Genomic DNA, 13,271 nt, shown 5'->3' on the forward strand with positions numbered 1-13,271 from the left:
TCCTCAATTAATCATCCTGCTGAAACTATGGTTTAAAAATTCAAATCTAGGTATCTGATGGTTGTATTTGTCTTAAATATTCTTTAGACTTTTGACCAACTGTTTTGTGTTAATTAGTTTACAGATATGTTAAAGCCATTGCGATACTTACATGTTTTTGGAATGAAAAGTGTCTCTATATATGTTGGTGTTTACAAACAGATGGTTACAAACTAAACGTAAACTCTTAAGGCATATATACGTACGTACGTACGTTTTAATGGGAATATTGATAGTCGAATCCAGACATATGTAGCTAACTTGTTATAATTAATTATTGTAATAATTATCTATCTATTCATTCGAACTGGAAATTTTTCGGGAGGTCACCTCTCTCTAGACATGGCCAAAATTGAACCGGACCGGCGGTTCGAACCGGAACCGGACCGGCCGGAACCGGACCCGGAACCGGCCGAACCGGAACCGGAATCGGAACCGGACCGAACCGGCGAAATTCGGTCCGGTTCCGGTTCAAGGTTCCGGAGAACCGGAACCGCCGGTTCCGCGGAACCGGAACCGGAACCGCCGGTTCCGCTGAACCGGAACCGCCGGTTCCGGTTCCGCGGAACCGGCCCCCCCCCCACCCCCCGTGCGCGTGCGGCCGCGCACGGTGCACCCCCCCTCCCCCCGTGCGCGGCCCCCCCCTCCCCCCCCGTGCGCGGCGCACCCCCCCCCCCCCCAACGGTCCAAATTGGACCGTTGGACAGCCCCCCCCCTCCCCCCGTGCGCGGCCCCCCCCCCTCCCCCCCCGTGCGCGGCGCACCCCCCCCCCCCAACGGTCCAAATTGGACCGTTGGACAGCCCCCCCCCTCCCCCCGTGCGCGGCCCCCCCCCTCCCCCCCCGTGCGCGGCGCACCCCCCCCCCCCAACGGTCCAAATTGGACCGTTGGACAGCCCCCCCCCCCCCCCCAACGGTCCAAATTGGATTGGACCGTTGGACCCCCCCCCCTCAAACTTTTTTTTTTTTTTAAATTTTATAATTCCTATCTATATATACCCCTCCCTCCCCCACTCATTTTTCACACTTTCTCTCTATCTCTCTCTCTCTCTCTCAAGTCTCAAGCTATTATTATTCTCTCAATTTTGTCTCTCATTTAATATTTTAATTTCAATTTCTTCAATCTTCTCATTTTGTTATTTATCAATTTATTCAATTATATTATTAATTATTTATTACTTGTTACTATATTATTTTATCATTATTATATTTTTTTATTATCATACTTTTTTCAAAAAAATGGCAAGTGAAGGTAGAAATGTTGAAAATGTTGAGTTTGAAGCTCAAAATTTTCAAACACAAGAGAGTGAAACTCAACAAAAGGGAGGTGGAAAAATTTCTACTTCTGATATTTTTAATATTCATTTCAAGAAAACACCAAAAGGAGATGGTAAATTTGATGTATCTTGTAATTATTGTAATCAAGTATACAAATTCAAGCAAGGAGGTGGATATGGTACTTTCGCCCGACATTTGCAAACAAAGCACCCGCTCAAGGTTGGATTGAGCCGCGATCAAACACAAATATCCGGGTTTGCTACCTCTTCAAACTCTCCTCAATTATTTCATTATAATGAAGCTAATTGTAGGTCTGGTTTAGCTGAAATGGTAGCAATTGATCATTTATCTTTTAGTTTTGGTGAAAAATTAGGTTTTACTCGATTTTGTCAAAACTTTGTTAATCCTAGTTTTAAATCAATTCCTAGAAATACTTTGAAAAGGAATTTGTTAAAATTGTTTAAAAACTCAAAAATTGAATTGATAACATATTTTCAAAACAATAATATTAATGTTTCTATTTGTAGTGATATTTGGAGTGATCATTGGCAAACTCATTCATATATGGGTATTACTTGTCATTGGGTTGATGAAAATTATGTTTTACAAAAAAGAATTCTTGCGTATCGATGTTTTGATGAAAGTCATAATGCTGAAAATATTTGTAGAATAATTCAACAAATTTTACAAGAATATAGATTAGTTAATAGAATTTTTTCAATTTCTTTTGATAATGCATCGGCTAATACTGCTTCTATTAATGAATTGAAAAGAATTTGCCAACCAAATTTTGGTGGAAGATTTTTTCATGTTAGATGTGCATGTCATGTTTTAAATTTATGTGTTCAAGATGGTATTAAGTCACTTAATTCTTATTTAGATCCAATTAGAAATGTTATTTCTTATATTTGGGTACACCCTCGAACTGCAAAAGCATGGGCACATTTTTGCACCTCCAATGGTCAAACCCCAAAACGTTTTTCAAAAGATGTCCCTACTCGTTGGAACTCAACTTTTAAATTACTTAATCAATCTTTTGAATATAAAGATTTATTGTGTTCTTTTGCAGCAAATTATATTCCACAATATCCTATTTTTCCAACTATGTGGAATGTTTGTAGTTCAATTTTGAATATTTTACGAATTTTTAATGATGCTACTCATACACTTAGTAGTGTTTATAAACCAACTTCACATCAATTTTTAATAGAAGCAATGAATGTGGCCGGTGTATTAATGGAAGGAATTAATGTTGAAGAAATTTGTCATGCTGTTTTAGAAATGAGAGAAAAATGGTTACGTTATTATCAATTTATTCCTGAAATTTTTCTTGTTACTATGGTATTTGATCCTAGGTGTAAATTTGATGGTTTAATTGAGTGTTTGTCTAACTATTATTCGTTGTTAGGATTAGAAAATAATGAAGAAATTGATGTGAATATTATAATTTCTAAGGTTAGAACTTTATGCAATCAATTATATGAAGCATATGTTATTGCTCCTAGTAGTGAAGAATCATTTCCATCCATGGCTCCGCATTCCTCTTCCTCCCAACCAATGAAATGGGGTCATAAATTTTTAGATCAAAGGAGGAAAAAACCTAGATCGAGCTCACATTCGGAGCTCGAAACTTATCTAACCACAGTTTTTGAGTTTGGTGATGATACAGGTTTAAATTTTGAAATTTTGGAGTGGTGGAAAAGGCACAAGGAGACATTTCCAACTCTTGCAATTATTGCAAGTCAACTTCTTGCAGTTCCAGCTTCAACTGTAGCCGTTGAACAAACATTCAGTAGTGGAGGCAACATTTTGGACGAAAGAAGATCAAGATTGGCTCCAGAATCATTGGAAGCTCAAGTTTGCCTCGATGATTGGGAAAGAGCTAACATGCGACGTCAAGAAGAACTTATCCATTCATCATCATCTGACGAATGGGTTAATGATGGTTCAACAACGGCGACTTCCGACTCCAATGAAGATGCGTAGGATCCAAGTCCATATTTTATTTTTTTTCACATTTGTAAAAATTAATTACTTGTATTACATTTTTGTTGTAATTATTTTTTAATGAAATTAAGTCTAATTCTATTTTTTATTTTTTATTTTTCACATTTGTAAAAATTAATTACTTATATTACATACTTGTTTAGTTGTTTTAATTATTTTTAATGAAATTATTACTTATATTTCTTCAATTTTTAGTAGTGTTTTTTTATTAAAAATATGGTTGAGAATATTTATATTTACAATTACATTTAACAATTAAAAATCGAAACCAAACCGAACCGAACAACGGAACAAGGACCAAAATTGAATACAACAATATTTAAAAAAAAATTAAAAAAATTCGGTTTGAACCGGAACCGGAACCGTTGACCGAACCGGCTCAAACCGTTGACCGAACCGGTCCAAACCGTTGACCGAACCGGCACGAACCGGAACCGGAACCGAACCGTCCCAAACCGCCCTTGGGCGGTTCGGTTCAGGTTCAAAGATTTCTTGAACCGGAACCGGCGGTTCATGAACCGGAACCGGCGGTTCATGAACCGTGGCCATGTCTACCTCTCTCTAGGCATTATTGCCCTTCCGGAGCGCCCTTGAAAATTGTCCGGCCGACTGACTGAATGACTGACTGACTGACTGACTTTATTCAATTTACAAACAACATATTGCAGTAAAATTGGTACGGCCAAGACAAATATGGTCGGGAGGAAAAGCAAATGGCAACGCATTGGATTCATTTTTGAAAATGGATAGATATGCCAAAGACTTGCAGCATATATATAAATATAGCATTATTGGTGGTGTCCTTTTATAATAAGCATTTTTGAATTGGGGTCCTCCCTCCTGCCGTGCTCAATGGGATTGATAAGTCCAGTTGACAAATTTAAGCAAGAGAAAGGCTTTACTTATTTTATACGTACGGTTCACTGCATGCATGCCGTGCTCATTGGGTTTGTTCAACGGGAATTTAATGCTAGTACGTAGAATAAGCAAGAGAAAGGCTTAGGGCATGTTGTCTTCGCTGTTTGAAAATGCATGCTTACTCTGCATCTCACTAACTGGAATTATTATATATTATCAAAAAGAATTTATATACTTAAATTGAGTTATTAAAAAAAATTATATAATTTAAATATTGAACATTAATTAATTGATCATAAACATAAGAAATTATAAAGACAAAAGTGAAAACTCTTAAATTTTAGTAAGGTAACAATTACTTAAATAATTTTGTATTTTTCAAATGTTTGACTGTTTGATTAATTTTTATTTTTTTTTAATATTATTTTTGTAACAAATGTTTAACTAAATTTTTAGCTATATTTAAAATATGTCTAACTAAATAATATTTGTACTCAATTTTCAAATATTTTTTTGTATGTCAAATTGCTAACAAAATTTTTGAATATTTTGTATTTATTTATATATGAAAGAAACAAACAATAGATGCAATAACCATTTTTACTTGAAATTATATAATTATATTTAAATTCTTATATTGAGTAAGTTAAAATAAATATTAAAAATATAATTTATTTTAAATTGTAAAACATAATTTATTTTTTTATTATATTATATATGTATCTAAATATAGTTAACAAATTAAAATTAAAACTTTTCATTTTAAAATCTTCAATTTATTATCAAAAAAGATTGACATAATTTAAATTTTATTTAATATAAATTTAAAATATATATATACCCATTAATAAATATCTAAATTCAAATAAAATTAACAATAACTACTTACCATTCAATTCTTAAATATACTTAATAATTTCAATTCAAAGATTCACAAAATAAATACAAACCAATTCAATTTATTAACATTTAAATTTCAACCAATTCAATTCAATATTAAACTTCAACTTCAATATTCAAAGATCACAAATTCAATACAAATTTATAATTAAATATCAAAATTCATAAAATAAACTAAAATAATTACAAAATAATATGTATATATGTATGTATGTACGAAAGTCTTAACCGCTGCCAACGTTACCGACGACCACCACCGGTTGAAAATTCACACAATCAGAGGCTACCATTAGAAATACCAAATCAAGAGAGTTAAACATATAAAAAAATGAGTAAGATTTAACGGATTGATTTTAATAGATCTGATTTTTAATTTTCGATTAAACTTAAAAATGTACTGTTAGTCCCCACCGTGGCCTATGGTTTCCAGCAATAAGAGACAACCACCCTACACCATCGACCAACATACCCAAAAACCAGCAAAATTCAACGATCGAAACTCTATAGATCTAAGTTTAAAATTTCGGTCAAACCCAAATAACACGTATATACATATATATGATGGATGCAGGTTGAAAATTATTGTGGGATAGACTTATCACCTTGTAGATCAGAGCAATGGAGACGTCCGACGGACAAGAGAGACAGAGAAAGGGCCGGAGCGAGCCTAAGAGATGCCGAAGATGAAGTCACATAGGCAGGAGATCGAGAGAGAGACAACCAAACCGATGGCTAGAAAGGAATAGAGAAGGAGGGAGAGACTCGATGGCCGAAAAGGAGACCAACTAACAACCAAAAAGGAAAAAAAGGGAGAGACTCGTTTCAGCGCAAACGAGAGTGAGAGAGAAGGGACAAATTCAACATGGGAAAAGTGAGAGAGCAGACAGAAATTTGAAATAATTGAGTTTTCTGCTACTCTTCATATCACGATATATTAAGAGATTTTGGACTCAATAAAACATGAGATATCATGATATCTTGTGGATAGCTTTGAAGGTGGTTTTCCCGTGGCCAAATAACATTACTCGGTATTGACATTAATGTGAGTGTCAAGATTAATGATATAATCACGCTTTTTATTTAAATGGTCATAACTTTATTCATAGTTCTCTAATTGTTAAATTTATTTTATATGAGTTAAATGATTTAGATGACATCTAATATGAGTGAAATGATTGTCCTAATTTTTTTTATATCACCCTTAATAATGTCATTAGAATTGAGTAATTTGATGACCTATCTTATTTAATGTACATAATTTATAATTTTTTGTCCGTATTTAATAAATTTCTAACCTCCTGAAGGTGGGTTTCTTTCTACCCAATTGCACCAAATCCAGTATTTAACTCTTAAGAAATCAAGTTGTTAGGTCATAACAATAATTTAGTTTTTGATCTAAAATTAGGTTTAGGCCGAATTGAAACTGATTTTTTAAATTTTTTAGAGTGAAGATCAAATTAAACTTATTTGATTTAAGATTGGATCAAAATTTATCCCCATTTTGTACTTTCATTTTAAGTATATAACAAATTTTAGTTCCTGTTGTATCTTTTTTTTTATATTTTTTTACATTTTTTATTTACTTATTTTTAGTATTAATAATATTTAAATAATATTAATAAATTGTAATCAATTAATAAATAACATTTATTAAATGTACTAAATTAAAAATTACTAAATAATAATTGATTAATAATTATTAAATACACTAAATTAAAAAATTTTAAATAAAAGTTATAGACACGATAAATAGAAATAAGTCAAATAAACATTACAACATGTCAACATCAACATCATACAACAACACGTAAGAAAACTAAATTTTCTTACATGTTCGACTTTATGTTTGTGCGGTGAAAATTTTTACGTTATATGTAATAATTTTTTTTTAATTTTGTCATGTTCAATGTAATATTTTGTTAATTGAGATAGTAAATGTAATATTTTTATAAAAAATATTATTAATAATTGAATTTTTTTAGTTAATTGCATAATTTTTAGGTAGTAATTTAAGTTGATTTAAAATAAGTAAGTAAATAATTTTATAAATAAAATAATAACAAAAATAAAGAAAAATATATATATACTATTTCTTTACCCCAAATTAGAGAGATTTTTGTGATTTACGTGCAAATAAAATAAAATCAATTGAAATTTTAAAATACAAATGTTCATTTATTTGAATATTAAATTTATTATTATATCTAAGTAAAATAACCGATACAGATATTTCTAAAATAAAAAATTAAAAAGGGAACAACTTCTGATTATTTATTTCTAGGTGAGAAATTTTTGTGGTGAGTGGTGACACTGACATATATATATATATATATCTATATAATAAGGCACAACTGTTTTTGAAAATGTGTTGATAGATGTCTAATGGAAGGCTAAGATCAATTTGGCTAATACTGATGGCTGACATTAAAAATTTTCCCGCCTACAGCCCACCCATCTCAGTGTCTCTCTCCATCTTCCTTTATCTTTATCTTTCTCTTTCTCCCACCCACCCATCCATCCATCCATTGCCGTCTCCAGCGCCCCTCCCTCTCTCTTTCTCTCTCTCCCACCCACCCACCCATCCCCCTCTCCAGCCCCTCTCATACTCCAGTTGAAGCTGTTCGTCGCCTCTTGGTCGTCGCTGCCTAAAGCTCTATCGTAGCCTCCTCGCTGCTCAAAGTCATCGGCGCTTCAAGCTGCCTCTACGCCGCCATCGCCGCCGCCTCCTCGCTGCCTCAACGTCGTCGTCGTCGCCTCCAGCTCCATCGCATCCTCACCGCCTCTGTTGAATCGCCTCCGCTGCCTCAAAGGTATATGTATTTTGTGGCCCTATTGCATCCTCCTCACCGCCTTTAGGTACTGGCTCTGCCGCCGCCTTTAGCTCGGGGCCTTTGAGCTGTCGCCGCCACTAGCCACCCGTGGTGCTTAAGCCATCGCCACCTTAACTTCTACCGCTGCCATCAGCACTTGCTCCGGTTGCGGTCGACGGATTAACGTGGTCATCATCTGCTGCTTCTTCCTCTTTTGGCTTTCTGGGTTTACACTATTTTTGTATATAAAGCTTCCTCCAGAAGCTCCCATATGTATAGATTAAAGGGCTGTTAGAATTTCTTGGAGGACGAACACACCACTGTGCGTCGCACGCACAGCGTGTTCTACGTTGGAAACGCAAGAGAGAAGGGAAGAGAAGGCTATCTGCAGAAAATATACAATATACAATATATACATAGCGCACTTCTTGCTACTGTCTTCTTAATTTTTATTTTAATAATAATAATAATATACAATATATACACAGCCTGCACCTCCTTTTTCCAATCAATCTTCCCTTTTTAATTCTAATTAAGGCTTTTAAATCCCCAGCAACGCCTTCTACCACAATACTTTTTGTGTGTTTGTTAAAATGATTATTATAAAATTTTATTAAAATAATTTATTTATAAATTTAAGATAAATTTTATTTGAAAAGAAAGAATAGATAAATAAATTTTAAAGTTATGTAATTTTTTAAAAAAAATTATATAAATATAATAAAATAGTTTTTATAATTTATTTTTTTATTTATATTTTGATTAAGCTTAATTTATATAATAAAGCAGAAGATACATTTTCATTAGATGAGTTTTGGACGCTAATCGCTTACCTCAAGTCCCTACGGTAAGATGGCGACTCTCACAAATACTACTAAATCATATTGTTTCTAGAATAATTGTAATGATTTCACATTGTCATAACGAGGTAACATTATAATTCTATTTAATTAAATATTTTTTTCTAAAAGTATATATTTATATCTATTTTTATTTATTATTTATACTATGAGAGATATTTTTTAAATGATTGGGATGGGTTTCTTCTTTCTCAATGACAGAGATCAATGATTTTTTTCCTTCAAATACATCCCATCCCTTCCTCACTCTCTGCCCAAAAGTAAAAATATTTAAAGTTTCTTAATGGATAAAATAGAAAATAAAAATATTTTTAAATAAAATTGCCTTAACTGATTTTTAAAGTTAAAAACATTACATTTATAATTTGTGTCTACTTACATATGCCTGTTAAAAATTTGTGTTTATTTAATTATCACTTTTGTTAAGTACAAATACTAATACAAATATTAATAATTTAACAAAAGCGATAATTATTGGCCTATTAATACATATATAATTATTTGTGTCTACTTACATATGTCTATTTATTTTTGGAAAATTTTATTAAATTTTTTTTATGTATTAAGTAAAAAGAATTAAAAAATATTTATTTTATGTCTCAAGTCCAAGTAATGAAGCATAAATAAAAATTTATTTTCAATATTATTACAAAATATTATAGCTCAACAAAATATTAATAAATAAATAAATAATACTCTACTTTGGTGAATTGATGTTGTGATATTATGACAATTAAATGTTTTTTAAAAATGCTTTGTTGTATTTTGTTTAAAAAATAAAAATTAATTATATAAAAAATATTTTAAACTTATGATGTTTAAATAACAATTAAATGATAAATAATTTTACCATTATATCAACACACCAGCCTATACCAGTGCCTAAATGCGCCGTTTAAATAATATTAACAGTGTGTGTGAGAATATGTATATGTTTGCATGTGTGCGTGTGTGTTCACGACCATGAAGGGGGAAAACGGTCATCAATGGTCTCGAGGGGGGCAGACATCAACGGCAGCAGGCGGGAGAGGGGGGGTTGCGAGCGTCATGGCTGTCGGAAGGGCTAGCGGTCACCATGGGAAGGGGAGGAAGGGGGGCTAGCGGCCGATGGGTTTAGGGAATCAAGGTTCCTTGAACCCCGAAAGTCAGGGAACCTGGCTCATGGGGTTCGAGGAACTTGGGATTCAGGGAACCTTGATTCCCAAAACCTCGAAAGTCAGGGACCGAGGTTCCATAAACCTAGCAGTCGCCAAAGCCTCCCATCGCCTGCCGGCCACTGATGGCCACCACCAACCCTTCTCGCCCATCAATGTTCCCCAAACCCAGCGGCCGTCATGGGCGACCGCCAACGCCCCCTCTCCCCTGCCTGTCGATCGGCCGCTAATGGTCGCCACCAACCCCCTCTCGCCTATCGTTGATGGTTGCTTCCCCCTACTGTTAATATTATTTACACCGTGCCTTTAGGCACGGGTATCCACCAGTATATATATATATAAAGGCTAATAGAATAAGCATTTATGCACTACTAAGCGTTTATATATATATATATATATATAAAGGCTAATAGAATAAGCGTTTATGCACTACTACGGTCATCCCAAGCGTCTCCGGTCTCGTGCCATCTTCAGTTACTTCCAGGATGCTTGGACCCATAAATAATTTGAAGAATTAATACACTAAATACTGTTCCAATAACTTTTTATTAAAATAATATTATTTTATATTAAAAACTCCAATTTCATAGCAAAAGTAGTCTAAAGTCTAAATTGAAATGAGATCTCATTTCAAATAACAGTACCTCAAATCTGAATATTTTAAATTTTAACATTTAAAATTTCTCCATCCACATAAACTTGTTCAAATGGGTCAAAGTGCAAAGAAATTTTAAACTTTGAATCACTTTGGCCTCTGTTTTGATTCATGGTAAAATAGTTTGTATTAAAAAATAATTTTAAAATAAAATATTATTAGTGTTAGTGTCTTAATACTAGATTTAGATGACATCTAATATGAGTATTTGACCTAATAATATAATCTTGTTTGTTATTAAAATTGTGATATCTTCATTTATTACTCTTCTAATGATTTTATTTTTTAAGTTGTTAAAAATGCGTGGCAATAATCTATAACTCAAAATTTCTTAAAAATATTCTTAGTTTCAAGATTTCTACAAAGGAGATCAAGATTAATTAATTAAATTAATATGAGATACTAATGATAAAGAATAATAAGTCACATGTCATATTTATGAAATGCAGATAATAAACATGTGGGTACATGATAACTAAACATCTACTGAATATGACGTCTAATCCTTTGATTGGAGGTGACAAAGTTATCTTGTATACTGGTCTTGATGATTTGTTATTGAACGGAACCATCCAAAGTGAGAGATAGGGATGTTCTTTGTATGGTCTCTATGCAATCATGTATTAGAGACAGATGCTCCTTGATGGGATCCACTGTCATCTAACGTGAGATAAAGATTCTATTAGATTTCAGTTAGTTGATTATTGTAGAAATTCTTAGTTAAGGTATGCACTATTGAAAAAGAGTTTTAAATATTGGAAGAAGTTCCAATATATCATCTCGATTATCTCAAACTAAATATTGACATAATTATCAAGTTTTGCAAATTTAATTAGTCCATAGCTCTCATTCAGTCGAAATGTTAATAAGTGAAAATACTATAGTACATAGTAATCAAAAGTCTTAAATAAGTTTACAAGAAGTATTGATTTTTTTACTGCTAGAATCATCCCGAGTCATAGGTAGATGTTACTTAGGATCTTTCAAAATGTTTTGGGGAGATGAAAAGATTTTCTTAATAGATTGAAGTGCTCAATCAACGTCACAAAAAAACATCATTAGTACATTGAAGTACTTAGTTGTAAAAGTTAAGAGTTCACACCCAATATAGGAATAGCTCTAGATTAGTGTTAATTAATCAAAACATCATTAAGAGTTAATAAAGTTTTTAAGTAAAATATTAAATATGAAAAAATAATTATTATTTATATAATATTAATATATATATAATTATTATACACACTATAAATATTATGTATAAGAATTAAATTAATAAAAGAGGTTGAAAAAGTAAAAACTGAAAGGAAGAGAAAAAGCAATCGGCAGGGACATTAATTGCGCCTGCAATTGCAATTGAGAATGGGATGGAGAAGGCTGCAAGTAAAAAAAGAAAAAGCCCCACCTCCACGGGGAAATTTTTTAAAAGCATTATATGAAGATTATATTATAATTTATTTAAGAATATAAGTTGGGGTGAAACTTAATTTCTTTAGAGAATAATTGGATAAAACTCAAGATACAGATTAATAAAAAAAAAAAAAAAAAGGATGACCGAAAACGCATCAAGTAATCATTGTCACTCACACATGCATCTTGATGGCCGAAGTCTTTTTTTTTCCTTTCTTTTTTTCTTTTTATTTTTCTTTTGCCTTGTTTTTGTCGTTGAGTTCTTACTACTCTGAGTGTTCCCTCATCGCCATTCCCTTGCTTCCGGTTTTGATCGTCGCCGCACACCAAAGATTGCCCCTCTCTCGGTGTCAAATCCTGAAGCCTCATTGTCGATCGTTCCTTTTGTCAGTCACCGTCACCCGCTGACCATTCCTTCATAACACCCCCCCCCCCCCTCTCCATCTGAGTGTTACTTTGTGTTTTATCTTTGGGTTTTGTGTTCTTTTTTTTGTTTTTATGGTTGTGTTTGTATTTGTATTTACATTGATATTCATGAGATGTGAACTATGTTTGTGTTTTTATTTGTATTTATATTAATATACATGAGATGTGAATTATGTTTGCGTTTGTATGTATATTTGTCACAAATCCAGAAATGTATGTTAGATTTTGTCCCACCAGTTGGCAAACAGCATTGGAAGGATTTTTTTTTTCCCAGCAGTGTTTATGTTTCTGTATTTTAGATTTGTTTTCAAGGGAGCTATTCCCATACTTTTATGATCCCTTGAAATTGATAAAGATTAATTTCTTATATTATTATTTTAATAGCAAAGTTCCATGAATGAAAATGACTTATCTTAATGATTATCCCACCAATTTTACACGAAAAGAATCAGCAACTTGAAATGTGGTGGAGTGGAAGGCTTAGGCTTAGGCTTAGGCTTGGCTTTTGAGTTGCGCAAAATTGGTTCTTCATAAGAAAATGAGTTTAATGGTAAAATTAGGACCATCCACTCCACCTATCAAATTAATTAACATAATTACAAGTTCCTATCATAATGATAATAACGCTACCTCATAATTCTTTATTATATACCGCACCAAAGTAGATTTTATGTTTTTGTTTGTTTGAATCCATTATTAAACTTATGTTTATTGTTTATGTTTGTTTCAATTATAATTAAATTATTTTTACAATTTTTATATAAAAAATTATGTTTACAAAAGAAAATTATATTTTTAAAATTTACAGTTTATCTGAGTTATCATTTTTTATTTTTTAAAATATATTATTTTTTATTTTTATTTTATATTAAAAATATT

The sequence above is a fragment of the Diospyros lotus genome, chromosome 2, assembly GCF_014633365.1.
Source record: "Diospyros lotus cultivar Yz01 chromosome 2, ASM1463336v1, whole genome shotgun sequence".
NCBI lineage: Eukaryota > Viridiplantae > Streptophyta > Magnoliopsida > Ericales > Ebenaceae > Diospyros > Diospyros lotus.